The sequence below is a fragment of the Protopterus annectens genome, chromosome 9.part0, assembly GCF_019279795.1.
Source record: "Protopterus annectens isolate FY-2018-M chromosome 9.part0, PAN1.0, whole genome shotgun sequence".
Lineage (NCBI taxonomy): Eukaryota > Metazoa > Chordata > Ceratodontiformes > Protopteridae > Protopterus > Protopterus annectens.
The window spans coordinates 1,793,224,683-1,793,238,819 of record NC_056743.1 but is presented as its reverse complement, the minus strand read 5'-3'; positions in this window follow the sequence as shown (position 1 = coordinate 1,793,238,819).

Below are 14,137 nucleotides of genomic sequence, written 5' to 3'. Positions count from 1 at the left end.
ACATGCATCTCTCAACAATAATTGATAAGATGCTTTTTTCTCTGAAAAATGCATTTTGAAGCCTTTAAAAATAAGCTTTAAATATTGCTTCCAAATGTGGAAAACTAATAATATTCATGGGAGGGCAGGGGGTGATAATATCATTCTGGGTTCCAGTTCTAATAATGCCAGATTAACTTAGGTAAGTAATTGTAAATGAGTGATTTAATCACCAAACTGTTAAATTAACAGTTTGGCAGAAAATGGTATCATTATTTTTTGCCAAACTCTTAATTTAGCAGTTTGGTAATTACATCACATATTTACAATTACTTTTCTAGATTAATCCAGCATTATTAGAGCTGGAAGCCAGAATGATATAACACCCCCTGTCCTCCCATGAATATTAATGCCATAAACACAGCTTACTGCACTTAGTCTTCCTGATACAGAAGCAATATTTAAAAACTGTTTTTTTAATGCATGGATGCAAAACAGTCTGTTTTTTGCATTAAAAAATTGTTCACATCCTTAATGTTGCATGCAAACACTTTTTTATACAAAAATCAAAGGTCGTCTTGCACCTTTAGACATGATCTTTAACAGTTCTGATTACTGTGTTCATCTGTTTTACCAGTCTTCTAACTTTAGGTTTGCTTTCTGTAATCTATTCATTTCATCCAACTTAATATGTCTATTTTGATTAAATCAAGCAGGTCATCCCTTAGATCATTTTCTTCTAGAATGAGAGCATTATTGTTTGCTGTTTCCTGTTCTTTCCCTTGCTGTACATTTCTAACTGGTCTTTCATGCAGGTGTTCTACAGATGAGTCTAGACCTTGTAGAGAAGCTCTGTACAGGGAGTCAAGTTTTTGCTGAGTTTATTTAATTGGGTTTTGTACATGGCGGTCAAACTTAAAAGGTTGTCATCAGTTACGATTCCTAGTAGTTTGATGTGGCTTACTGTTTCAGTTTTTCTGCTGTTGCATGAGGTGATATGAAATGTATACTTCTGGTTATAGAATTGTTTTGAAGTGAAAAGCACTACTTTGGTTTTGTTAGGGTTGAGGAGTAATTGAGAGTTTTTAAGCCAAGATTCAATGGCAATGAAGGAGTCTTGGGTGATCTCCTGAAGTTTAGTTATGGAAGGGGTACAGCAGATAAGGATTGAGCTGTTCAGCATATTTCACACAAATTCTAAACTTGGTGGTGGTATAACATTTATTTGTGAACATTTTAAATAGAAGGGGGCAAGTATACTGCCTTGTGAAACATTAAAAGAGACTGGAGTGGTAAGAGATCTTGTTGCCATTTAACTGCTTGTTGGCAATTGAAAAGGTAGCTGTACAACCAGAAAACAGGGACAATATGAGGCATAGGGTCTCAGGGCTAAAGAGTCCAAGGTCTAGTGGGTAGGATAAAAATTTGGTCAAGTGTAGTGGCATTTATAAAGTCTACAAGTCTCTGGGCATATTTAGTGCTGGTAGTAAATGTTTGCTACTTTGCGTGTGGTCCAGTCTGGCAGTTACTGCAGAAGAGTAAGGCTATGAGGTGTTAACAAGCTGCTTCCTGTTGTCCAAGGTTTGACTCCCTTAGCCTCAATTTGCATAGTGTATTACTTGAAAGCAAGTCACTTAGTCAGACACTACGATGAGAAAATTGGAAAATTGACTAGGATCTTCAAAGGTCTCCTGGACCACATCTAGTAATTATCTATGAACATAGAAGTTACCCACATGAAAGTATTTGGTGCAACTGTTAACTTTTCTGACTGGTTAAGGTATTCTGCATATTCCAAAAGGTTCACAGATATGGATCTGTATTCGATATTACATGGTAAATAACTTTATTGAGTGTAACTAGGGCTTCAACCACTTCCTGATTTCTGTCATGAGAAAATTGATGAGGGACAATGGGGTTGCAAATATATACCGGTCCACACACACACACACACACACACACACACACACACACACACACACACACACACACACACAGTTGTTGCTGGACCAAAATGGATGATAGGCATTGTACACTGGAATATCACTACAGTGAAACTAGGTTTCCGTAATTACACAAATGCTGATGTCTTTGAGGTTAAGGAGGTCTCCAGAATGGAGATTTTCATTGTTTTGGCTTATGACATTAAGCAGGGTTACATTGATATTATTCACATTGGAATTTGCTATGTTGGGATGTTCATCAACTGAATGCAGCCTGAAAAGCATTGTAAGGGCAGTAAAAATTTTATTCAGTATGCCAAAACAAAAGGGTGAAAGATGCAGACTATCCCCGTCAAAGCAGATAGGTTCATTGACCATTTCATCTCATGCAGACACATACTCTTGATCTTCAAGAATGACACCAGTTTATTGGTCAATTTGTATCCTTGAATTTTGACATTTTTTGTAATGATAGAATGCTGCTTAATGCCAGGATATTGCCTTCTTCAAAGACATGAACAGAGAACTCAACAAAGTCTGTCTGAATATTCCCCAGAGTGGAATGTCTAAGATCATTCACTCCCACATAGGCAGCTACAAAGTCATAATTATATTTGGTGTAGTTCAGGAATCTTAGGGCCCTAGTGACATCCCTAATCTTTGCAACAGAGAGGCAGATAACTGTCACTGTATCTTTTGTCAGCCTGTTAAGTATTGTGACTGTATGTCTTAGAATGGAGTCACCAATGACTAAGACTTTCTAGGATCAGCTATAGCCTTGTTGATCCTTAAAGGCACAGACTTATAGTACAGTTGATGTCCAGTAACTATATTGGTGTGAATGTGGGTATGGTGTTAGTATTTGAGCTACAAGTGTAAGATAAGCTACTGACTGGATATCTAGTAAACCTAAAAGACTTAAGCAAGGATTTCTTTATTCCCTCAGCTTATGCTGTAGTAGTGTTTTTGGTGATGTGGTAATCTAGTGTTGTAGTAGTGCTGTTTACTGATAGTGAGTGGAATGGAGAGATAAGCCTCCAGTTTAGATAAATATGTGCGTCTCTTAGAGATGGAACCAGTAAGTGTTAGAAGGCGTGAGCTGCATACCTTCCAACCTGGAAACATCACAAATCTGGACAAGGCCCATGAAAAATAGGTAGAAATCTGTACGCTGATTAACATCTAAGTTGCATACGCTGATTAACATCAAATTTGCATACATAATTATATAACCCCAACCCACTCCAGTGGAATTGTGGGATGCCAACTTTCAAATGCAAGCTGAAGAACAGACAACCAAAATATGGCACCAGAGTCCCTCTACAGCCATTCCAATGTCCCATTACCTGGCTATTTCACCCCATTTACCATAAACACTAATGTGTGCATACTGCTTTACTTCTACAATGATTATTTGGATTTTATTTTTACATTTTACAGCACAACAATGCACAAACACTAATAGATATCTGGTAAACAAAATAATACTGTCTCACAATGAAAATAGACTTGGCATTAAAACGTATCTGCCCTTGAAACTCACATTCATTGAAACAGCATTGAAACCCACACCACATCCAAAGAAAATGCATCTGGCCAGTGGTGGATAAAGATTACCTTTGGGCTGTTTTCAAATCATTGGTCCCTTGCACACAAAACAATAAACATACATGTGTTCTTTTCTTTGATACACCTTCCTGACTTTATTAAATTATATTCCTTGTATAATACAACACACTTGTTAGACAGAGTGCATTTTAAATTTATTGTTTGAACATTTTTCCAGTAGGCTGTACTGTAGGCAATGAAACAAAATGCATGAACCAATAATGACAAAACTGCCCAATTCAGAACATTTCCATCATAAAAGTCTACTTCCACACCAACACTATAAATAGAATCACAGTAGTGTAAGCCATAGGCATCTTGCACAGCTTCTCGCACTTATTTTCAATTTCGTTTTATTTTTTTTTGGGGGGGGGGGCAAAAGTTCAAAAACAAGGAACCATTTTAAACATTGCTTGCATCATTTTGTAATGTTGCTAGAATAACATGTGTTACCACCATGCATTTCACTGGCAAGTCTTGGACCCTATGCACTACAGTCAGAGCAACATACCACTATGCCAAATCAGCAGCTTTCTGAAAAATAGGAAGACTGAAACTTAATGGCTGTCATTTAGTGAATTAATTTCTCACTTCTCACCATAGCTGTCAACCTCTTAGCACAAAAAAACCTGGACAAAGCCAGTAATGGGAGAATACAAATTCAGTTCTCACGATAGCTCTCAACCTGTTAGCACAAAAAACCTGGACAAACAAAGCCAATAATGGGGGAATACAAATTCAGTTCTCATTTTTCACCATAGCTCTCAACTCTTAGCACACATAACCTGAACAAAGCTCACAAGTGGTGGTGGCTAGGGACTTTAGGCTCTTTTTACCCTGTCCCCAAGGTGTATTAAATGGGGTGCATTTTCACACACACACACACACACACACACACACACACACACACACACACACACACACACACACACACACACACCTTCTCTGGCTGCAGAGATTTTGTCTGAGGATTATTGTCCATAACTGTAGTTAACTGTGTAAACGCAATAGTCTGAATCTGTGGGTTACAATGAAAAGGTATATTAATTAGTTTAAGAAGAGTGCCACCCCAAAAAGATACTGACATTCCAGTGTCTCTGAAGAAGTATTATGATTTATTGAAACTTGATCTGAAGCTACTGCACCCACTATATGGAAAATCTCCCATGTCATACCTCTCCATAAAGGAGGCAGTTCCACTGAGCAGTCAAACTTTAGACCCATAGCTATTCTGTCACCTCTAGCTAAAATTATGGAGAAGTGTGTACACATACAGGTTATGCAATGCCTCACACAGAACAAGCTGCTGTCTAACTTTCAGCATGGCTTTAAGCCACACCACAGTACTACTTCTGCCCTACTCTCTTTCTCTAATGTCATTAACCACAACCGTAATAATAACAAACTATCCTCAGAACTCTTTCTAGATCTATCCAAGGCTTTTGACATAGTTGACCACAAAATGCTTATAAATACCTTGAAGGCCTTCTCCTTAAACAACCATGCACTCCAGTGGTTTCAGTCCTACCTGCAGGGCAGGCAACAGGCAGTCCTATGGCAGGACAAGCTATCATCTCGCCTACCCATCACATTAGGAGTCCCCCAGGGCTCGACACTAGGACCCCTTCTTTTCTCCATCTTTATCAATGACCTTCATTCAGTCATCCCAGATGATACCTGCATTCAATATGCGGATGACTCCACCTTGATTTGTTCTGACACCTCACCAGCTACTTTATTCACATTAACCCAAAATAGCTTCAATACAGTGGAAAAATGGCTCTCCAATCAACATCTAATCCTAAACCTCAACAAAACTAAGCTGCTCCTCGTCTCCCCCACATGCAGGACCCCCAGCCATCCTTCAACATAACCACTAACAATGGCACTATCATCTCCTCTGAAGCCCAAACTAAACTACTGAGTGTCATAGTTGATAACATTCTGAAGTTTGATGCACATATCAATCAAACTATCAAAACCATTAGTAAAAAAACTTGGCTCTCTTTACAGAATCAAACCTTTCCTTACCTCACTTGCTAGAACTGCAGTTGCCCGTTCCCATCTACTATCAACTCTTCTCTATGCCTCACCTCTATTCTCCAACTTAAACAAAGCAGATCTTAATAAACCATCATCCAGCTATAACCACATTGCCAGATTTGCTACTGGCACAGCCTACCGGACACACCACTGTCACAAACTAAATCGCCTTGGATGGCTTGAACTGACAAGCCTACTGCAGTTCAACCAGCTAATAGTGGCACATAAAGTCCTTTACCAACCAGAAAATACATCTGCACTAAAAAATATTATCAGCCCCTACACCAGCACCTGGCCACTGCGATCATCCACTAGACTCCTAGTTCAAACATATAAATCCAACTGCTCAGCTGGGGACTCTCTGTTAGCCAACTCTGTTGGAAAAACATGGAACAGACTCCCAACTGACTTGACCCTAGAACCCTCACTAAGTCAAATCAAAAACAAACTCAAGAAATACTTCAAAACTCATTGGTTATGTCCTTGCACTAACTCAGACTGTTGACCTCTCTATTTCTTAGGTGCCTTACCTTCAACTACTTCTAACTTTTTTCTACCACTCCAATTCAGGAAGGGTCAATTGTATAACTGCTGCTCAATGTGTCTTAAATCTGAATGTAATGTTATGTATATATAACTTTGAAAATAACGTTATGTTTTGTAAAATGTTTTATAATAAGTTAGTACTATATGTGCTAAATGCTGGTATTGATTATGACTGAAATCTGCTTGAAACTAGCATTTACTAAATGTTCAATGTGTATTACTATCTTGGAGCTTTTCTCCCTGGGCCTCCGCTGAAAATGGACATATATCCAGTTGGACTATCCCGGTCAACAAATGTAAAATAAAAAAATAAATAATAAACTGATTTGGGGAAAAGAGCATTCATTTACAACACTTATTTTTAGAATTCTCAACTATCAAACTCATAAGTTAAAGTTTATGCTTTCCTCTTTTGAGAGCACGAAGAATATTCTATCAACTGTTTCCTGTTCTGAGGGGAAAAAACATCTTTGTGTAACCTGACTGCTTCTGTGTCTCAAGTGGGTACCAACTGTTTAAAAATGTGCTTATTGTTTTGCTGATACCACTTCCATGGCTGCTGCCACTGTTCTCAAAACCTTCTTGAGGAAGTCAAAGCTAAAGTTTTCAATTCTCCCTTTTTGGACCATCTGAATACAGAGATCCTTAAAAAGTTTGAATAGAGAGGTAAGTCGTTTAAGGTGATTTTTCATATTTTTCAGCCTTCCTTTAAGTTTGTCAAAGGGTTTAATGCTACCAGTACAACCTTTGTCAAAAAGGTAGAATAGGCAAGCACAGCAAGCTGCTGGAAGGCAAACATTTAAAAAACAATGACAGAGAGGTTCCAAAAAGAAAGAAAGGTCTCCCCAGAACAAAGGACAGTCTAATAAGTCTGAATGACCATCTTCAGTAATCCCTTCCTCCTTTCCACCCTAGCAAATCCTTAATCTTACCAGAAAGTCTGAACTTCCATTTCTCAGTTTTGGCTACATATAGGTTCAAACAGATGGTTTCTGAAAGTATTCCATGATTCCATCAAGGTTACAAATGGCAGTGAGAGTCTCTCTCTCTCTCCTTTCAAGGGATGCTCTGTCATCTGCCAGTTTAGACTTCTCTTTTCACTCCTGTCATTTAGCACATGCTAAATCATGACATGATAGAAGTGATCCCTTCCTCAGTCAAGAAAAGAGTTTTTATTCAAGAATGTTTCTAGTGCTAAAGAAAATTTATTCTTACGGAGTCTACTTCTAAATTTCAATGTTTCAAAATATTGTCAATTTTCATATGGTCGAGACCATAAGAGCGAAGTTATGAAATTTCAAAATTTAAATTAAAACAGAAAATAAAAACAAAAAAATGTTTTTTTACATTTTTGCAGGGGGCAAGCCCTGTCTGCACCCCCACATCTCCTGCTCATTAAATATATCTACTCCAAGATCGCACTACAGAGAAGAAAACGGTAAATATACGGTTCCACTCTGTACGGCGATCTCCATTTAAACGGCTCAAAGTTTCAATGCTTCCATCTTATGGTCATGACCATAAGAAAGTCAAAGGTTTGAAACTTCAAAATTTAGAAGTAGACCCTTCTTAGGGCCAGTTCTGGATCTTTCCTTTCTAAATCAGTTTGTGATAGTGCTCATGTTCAAAATGTTATCCCTTCATAACTTGTTACCTTTCCTTACCCATTTGAGTTTTCTGGTGACCTTAAATGTAAAATCTGCTTACCATTGTATTCTATCAATCCAGATTTCAGACATTTCTTAAGGCTTTCTGTGTGTGGATCACATCATTTCTCTGCATTACCCTTTGGTCTATCCACTGCTCTATGGGTATTTACAAAGTATCAAGCTTCAGTGATAGCCAACTTCAGACTAAAAGGTATAAACATAATTCCTTATTTAGGCAACTTGCCATTTTATGCAGTCTTTTCAGAGTGTCAGGAATATCTTAGTTGGATTTGAGATCTCCCACACAGACTTGGATTCCAAGAGAACATATAAAAGTTCTCTTTATGTCCTTTTCACATGATTGTTTTCCTGGAGTGTCTTCTAGATACTTCAGTTCAAAGAACTTTTCTTTCACAAGAAAAAGATCTGTATCTACATCTATTCCTGAGTTTTTCTCAGGATTCTGTGTCTCATGCCATGTATGATTCTCATTCCCCTGGCAAGACTCCTTGTGAAAAAAAATCAACGGTACCTAAAATCTGCATGGCCCCAACATCAACATCCTCTGACTTTCCAGATTCCAGTTTTGGGTTTTGTGAAAACCAGCATTCTTTGCTGGAGAAACCAGTTTTATCATAATCCAGTTCTCCCATTTCTCCACCATCTTCAGCATAATTTGTAACAACAGATGCCTCAGATTTTGTTTGGGGAACAATGATTATGGGGATAAAAGTGCAGGGACGTTAGAAGAGAAAAGGTAGACCAAAACATATTAATGTAAAACAAATGCTGGCACTTATAAATGCTCTCAGCACTCTCAAATATCTATGGCTCCCAGGACTACTACGAGTATTTACAGACAACACCAGAGTGATGTGGTACATAAACCAACAGGGTGGAACCAGACCTTTTCCTCTGTGCAGATTGGCCATTGTAGAGTGAGTTATAGCTTTTCAGCACAGTCTCACTGTACAATCATATTACATAGCTTCAGAGCAAATTTTTTGGCAGACAACCTGATAAGGGCCCCCACAAATGCTGACTAAATCAGGGAATCTTCCAGGAATTGATCCAGCCATATGGGACACCTCAGGAAGCTGTTTTTGCCTCCAGTCACAACAATCAAATGACAATATTCTGCTCCAGGACTCCATGCAAGAAGGCCTGGAAAACAGATATGTTCTTTTTTCCTTGGACAGGAATCTTGCTGTATGCTTTCCCTTGCTCCTAATATCTGTGGTCATTCTGAAGATTCAGAAGGACTCTCTAAAAATCATTGTGGTGACTGCCTTCTGGTCCAAGCAACAGTGGTTCTTTCTTCTGTTGGAAATGGCCAAGGGCAATTACCACAAAGTTTCCTCACAGACTGGACCTATTCACACAGGACAAGGGGTGTTTGATACATCTTGACCCCAGCAAGTTCAAGTAACTGCCTGAATGATAGACTCTTAATAACGTTTAGGCACCTATTATCTGAAGATGTGCCGCAGGTAGGAAAAGAGGCGAGAAAATCTGTTACTAGAAAATCATATATTAGTAAATTAAAAGGATTTTCTAGATGGTGCAAATTCAAGAGTCAGCACCCTTTCAGGGCTAGTGTATCTCTGGTTCTACATTATTTGTGTGAGTTACTATCCCCTGGCCTGTCTTACTTCTCCATCAAGGTTAGTTTGTCTGCCATTTCGGCATGTCTGTCCATGAATCATATTCTTGCTATGTCAGCTCATGTGAAAATGCTTTTGAAAATGGTGTTGCATACCAAACCTCCTGGGAAACAGGTGGCCCTTTCTTGATATCTTAATTTTGTTTCGGAAAAAAATAATTCTTGCTCCAACTGAGCTAGCTCATTGGCTGGCCTGAGGTTCTTAACATAGAAAACAGTGTTATTAATTGCTCTAAACTCTGCACGAAAAGTATCTGACCTGCAAGCTCTTGTGGCAGGTCAGCCTTAACTCATTTTCCACAAAGATTGTGTTTCCTTAAGAACTAATCTTTCATTTATGCCTGAAGTGATGTCTTAGTATACTATGAGCCAAGGATATCCATCTCCCTGTCTTCTTTCCAGAACCTAAAAACAAGAGAAGGGATACTCCATAGCTTAAATGTCCACAGACAGTTCGGGTACTAACTTGACAAAACAAAATCTTTAAGGAACTGTAATTATTGTTTATTTCTTGTGAAGGGAAAAAGAAAGAACAACCTGTGCCAAAGCAGAGTATTTTCAAATGGTTGTCTCATGCTATTATGTTTTGTTATATCCACCACTACAAGGCAGTTCCATGTAGGATCAAGGCTTATTCTACCAGGGCCTTGACTTCATCTGTGTTTTTGTAAAAGGTTGGATTCTGGAAGTATTTTAGTAAACTTGAAACAAATGTAATTATAAAATATGATATTTTACAGCCAAGAGGATTAAATGTGGTCAAGTATATTGTTAAAATGTAATGAAAGCTGTCTTTATTATTGAGTATATTCCATTTATGTTCCTGTTCCTTTAAGAATTAATTAATTGGGGTTCAAATGGATGAACTTTGAAAGTGTATTTAGTGTATTTACTACCTTACTCCCCAAAACCTTTTGATAAGGCCCTAGGGAGAAATAAAATGTTTATCTTTACTTCCACACACTCCAGCTGGTAGTGTTTTTTTTTTCAGATAACACATTTCACCCTGCCAATAGCCCTATAATGTATAAACAAGTTAACATTACTTGGTTCAGACACATTTGCTGACTTATTTTCATCCAGAATCTGCTTTTTATTGCTATAATTATATAGCAATCATTAAATATATGGAAAAATAATTAATCTTTACTTGACCCTATCTTTAGTTTCCACTTCCATTAACCGTCATCATTTCCTTAATGTTAATATTTTCATGGGCTTTAACATGTAGAACATTTAATTGACGTTTGCTTCCACATCATACCTTTGCTTCTTTTCATTTTTATATTCAAATAAACATAACTTAAAAAAAAAAAATAATTCTCCTTTTTCATTTCTTAACTGAAAACTCCCCCTTGCATATTAGTTCACATAATAACCTTTTCAGTTTTTGTAACATTTTCATCTTTTTTTTTTTTTTTTTTTTAAACAAAGGGAACTTTATGAGAGAGAGCAGCTTTTTTAACATCAAGAATGAGTGTACAACAAATGTGTATAATGTCACTGAATGCATATGGATACATCTCATGTTCCATAACACTTCATTGTGAAGAGAATTTAGAGAATCTAGGTATACGAATCTGTGACAAACATAAAAATGTTAAGTTTTTGCGACATGTTTAATGTTTAACATACATTCGTTGTTACACTAACCAATTTCTCCTTTTACATTGACGACTTAAATGGTATATCTTGTAGTTACTTAAGTCTCCCTTCCCTGTCTAACACTCCAGTTCTTACTGGATTATCACTGGGGTTAACTCTGGTCATTTAATCTTTTTGTGCAATTCGATTCCAAAGTGCCCATTTATTTGTACAAAATATGTTTATAATTTTTTCTTTTCTTCAATTCTGCAGCTTTTATCTGTCTTAATATCTTTTTTTTTCCTTTTCTCACTGTGGTATAGAGGAGATATTCCAATTTCTTGTTATCACTTTCCTCACTACTAAGATAAGAAGAGATACCAAGGCCTTTTCTTGTTTGGGTTTTTTCTTGGTTCCTGACCAGCTCAGCAATATATTTTCCTTTCAAGCAGCCACTCTTTATCCACTGTCTTTACAATTAACAAATCTACATCAATTTCGTATTGCTCTAATTTTAAAATTATCTAAAAATTTACTTTCACCTAACTGAACAATTTTACATCTCCAGCATTTACTGACTGCCCTGAGAACATTTTATGTAGTTTATCTGGGGTGTGAAAATATTTGCACAAACCCTTTCAGCCAAAAATGTGAAACTGTCTAGATTTTGTAGTGTATTTTGGGGCCAGGCAAATTTTTAACATTTTTTCTTTAAGGATTTGTATAGTCGATCTGTTTTCCAGTTCACTCTCATTGTAGATGCATTGGACTCCATTCTTTCAAGTAATCCTCTATATAATCTGTTTATTAATCTCTTGTTGCATGAAATTTTCAACCTAGCTTTCATTCACAATTTGATCATCTCGGGAAGATGTATACCTTCCTTTTGAATGAGTCTTTTATGCTTTTGTAGGCTGGCTACTAGGGAGTTATATATAAGTAATCATTTTCTTTAAATCCAAATTTCATCTTTGCCTGATTCCACCCTACTAATTCCCTACCTTGAATTAATGCATTTATATTACACTGTCGAAAACTCAAACTGTCGACAGCGTAATAATCAACACGAAAATGTCGAAAACCCCGAACATCGAACACACACAAAAAAAAAACACCCAAACACAACACAAATTGCTCTATGCAGGGGGGGCAAACCCCCCTGCACCCCCCACCCCCTACTTAAATATGCCAACTCCGAGATCGCACTACATTGCACTAAACGGAAATCTCCCCTTACAGAGATTTCCATTTACACGCGCGATGACTTTCGCTTTCAACATTTTGGTGCCGACAATATCAGCTTCGATATTGTCCGCCTTCGACAGGGTGAAGTAGACCAGAATTAATTGCCTCCAATAAATTAATCCTTATCACCTCTCAATCCAGTCTTTTGTCATGGGATTGGTCCTGTTATCCTTTTCATTCATTCCAATAAGAAGTAGTTCCCTCTTCATTTCTCAAAATACTGATGTCCCATGAGATTTTTTAAGTCAAAGCACATATTTACTTTCAGATAATCTTCCCATCCATGACTCCTTCATATTGTGAGCAAGTATTTATTTTCTTAAGTATATTGTTTTCTTCTGTTGTTAAAAAACATGTTTTTCCATCCTGAATAATAATTTTCATTCTACAATAAATATGTTAGTTTCATCTTGGTTGCTCAAAGTAGTCCCTCAAATAGGATACAACCAATGTTTCTTACTCTTTTGGAAGAGTTATTTCTCCCAACTTACCTCATTTTTCCAGAAGAAACTCTTTAGCTCCATCTCTATCACTGTCCAACAATTTTCATCAAATTCATAAAGAAGGTAAGCACACCAGTTGAGCAAGTCTGATGACAGGCAATAAAAAACACTCTTTAATGAATAAAAATGGCAATGATACAAAAGTAATAATGCTTAACTTTCCTCACCATGTTTTCGTCTACACTACAGCAGACTTCATCAGATAATAAACTCACATACTCAATTGACAATTTATACACTCAGCAACCCTAATTGTCCAATCAGAATCATTTAGTGAAAGGTAGTATTAATCCTAACCATACAGTCTAACATACATTTTAAAAATATTTATGTGTAAACGTGGAGAGTTTTTATTGCCTGTCATTGGACTTGTTCTCCTGGTGTGCTTACTTTCTTTGTGGTTTTTGTGGTGGACATTTGGCATGCAGCTTCAGTTTTGAGTGTGGATTTGGTTGTTTATGTTTTACTGAGGCATGGATAGCTCGGGTTCCTCACCTACACCAGAGAAAGGGAGGTATGATGACATTGGCGAAACCAGGAAACTGATTGGCCAGCTTACCCAGCTGGTGGGCCTTTTCACTCCTATTGGACAAACATTGCTTCTGTACTGATGAACGTATTTCCTCCAGGTAACCAGCTAGCTTTTCAGACAGAACAACGTGGTACAAGCCATGCTGACATTTACAACGGCAGTCTTGAGCCAATTCATACTGGAAACCAGTTGGTGAATGGCTCTACCAACAGGAATGGTGTTTTGAGCCAGGACATTGGTATTCCGATGGTTTTTGGTGCATACTCACCTTTGGACCTTCGAGCTGCTCCTTCGGGCATTAATGGAACAAGAACTAACTTACAACAAGGTGACTGTATTAATTCTAATTCTCCTTTGTGCTCTAGTAAAGATTTTAACAGTCGGCTTATTAAAAAACACAACTTTTTTAACAATTTTTAATGAAGGAGAAAATAAAGCTGTGACTGAATCGGACACTTATAAAAATAATTTAAGCAAGCTTCATGATTTGTTGGTTAAGTTAAGTCTGTGTGTATCGACAACAATTACCTTAAGGAATGTTTGAACAGGAATTTGGTCCCTAAAGGACTCAGAGTGTACATATTCTCTAACAACATTATGTATGGATCTGATTTGTATGATGAATTACTTGAGAGTTTTAATAACTGTGGACTAAATATTGTTAAAATAATTATAAAAAAGAATGAGCGTTCTATGGCTAGTTTATATTCAAGTATTGAAAAACTTAATTCATTACTAAGGACCTTATGTTTACTATTGAAGCTGAGAAAGTTAAGTATTTTACTATTATGGATAAGATAGATGAAAGGTGTTCCTTTTTAATTAAGAGAAAAATTAAGAAA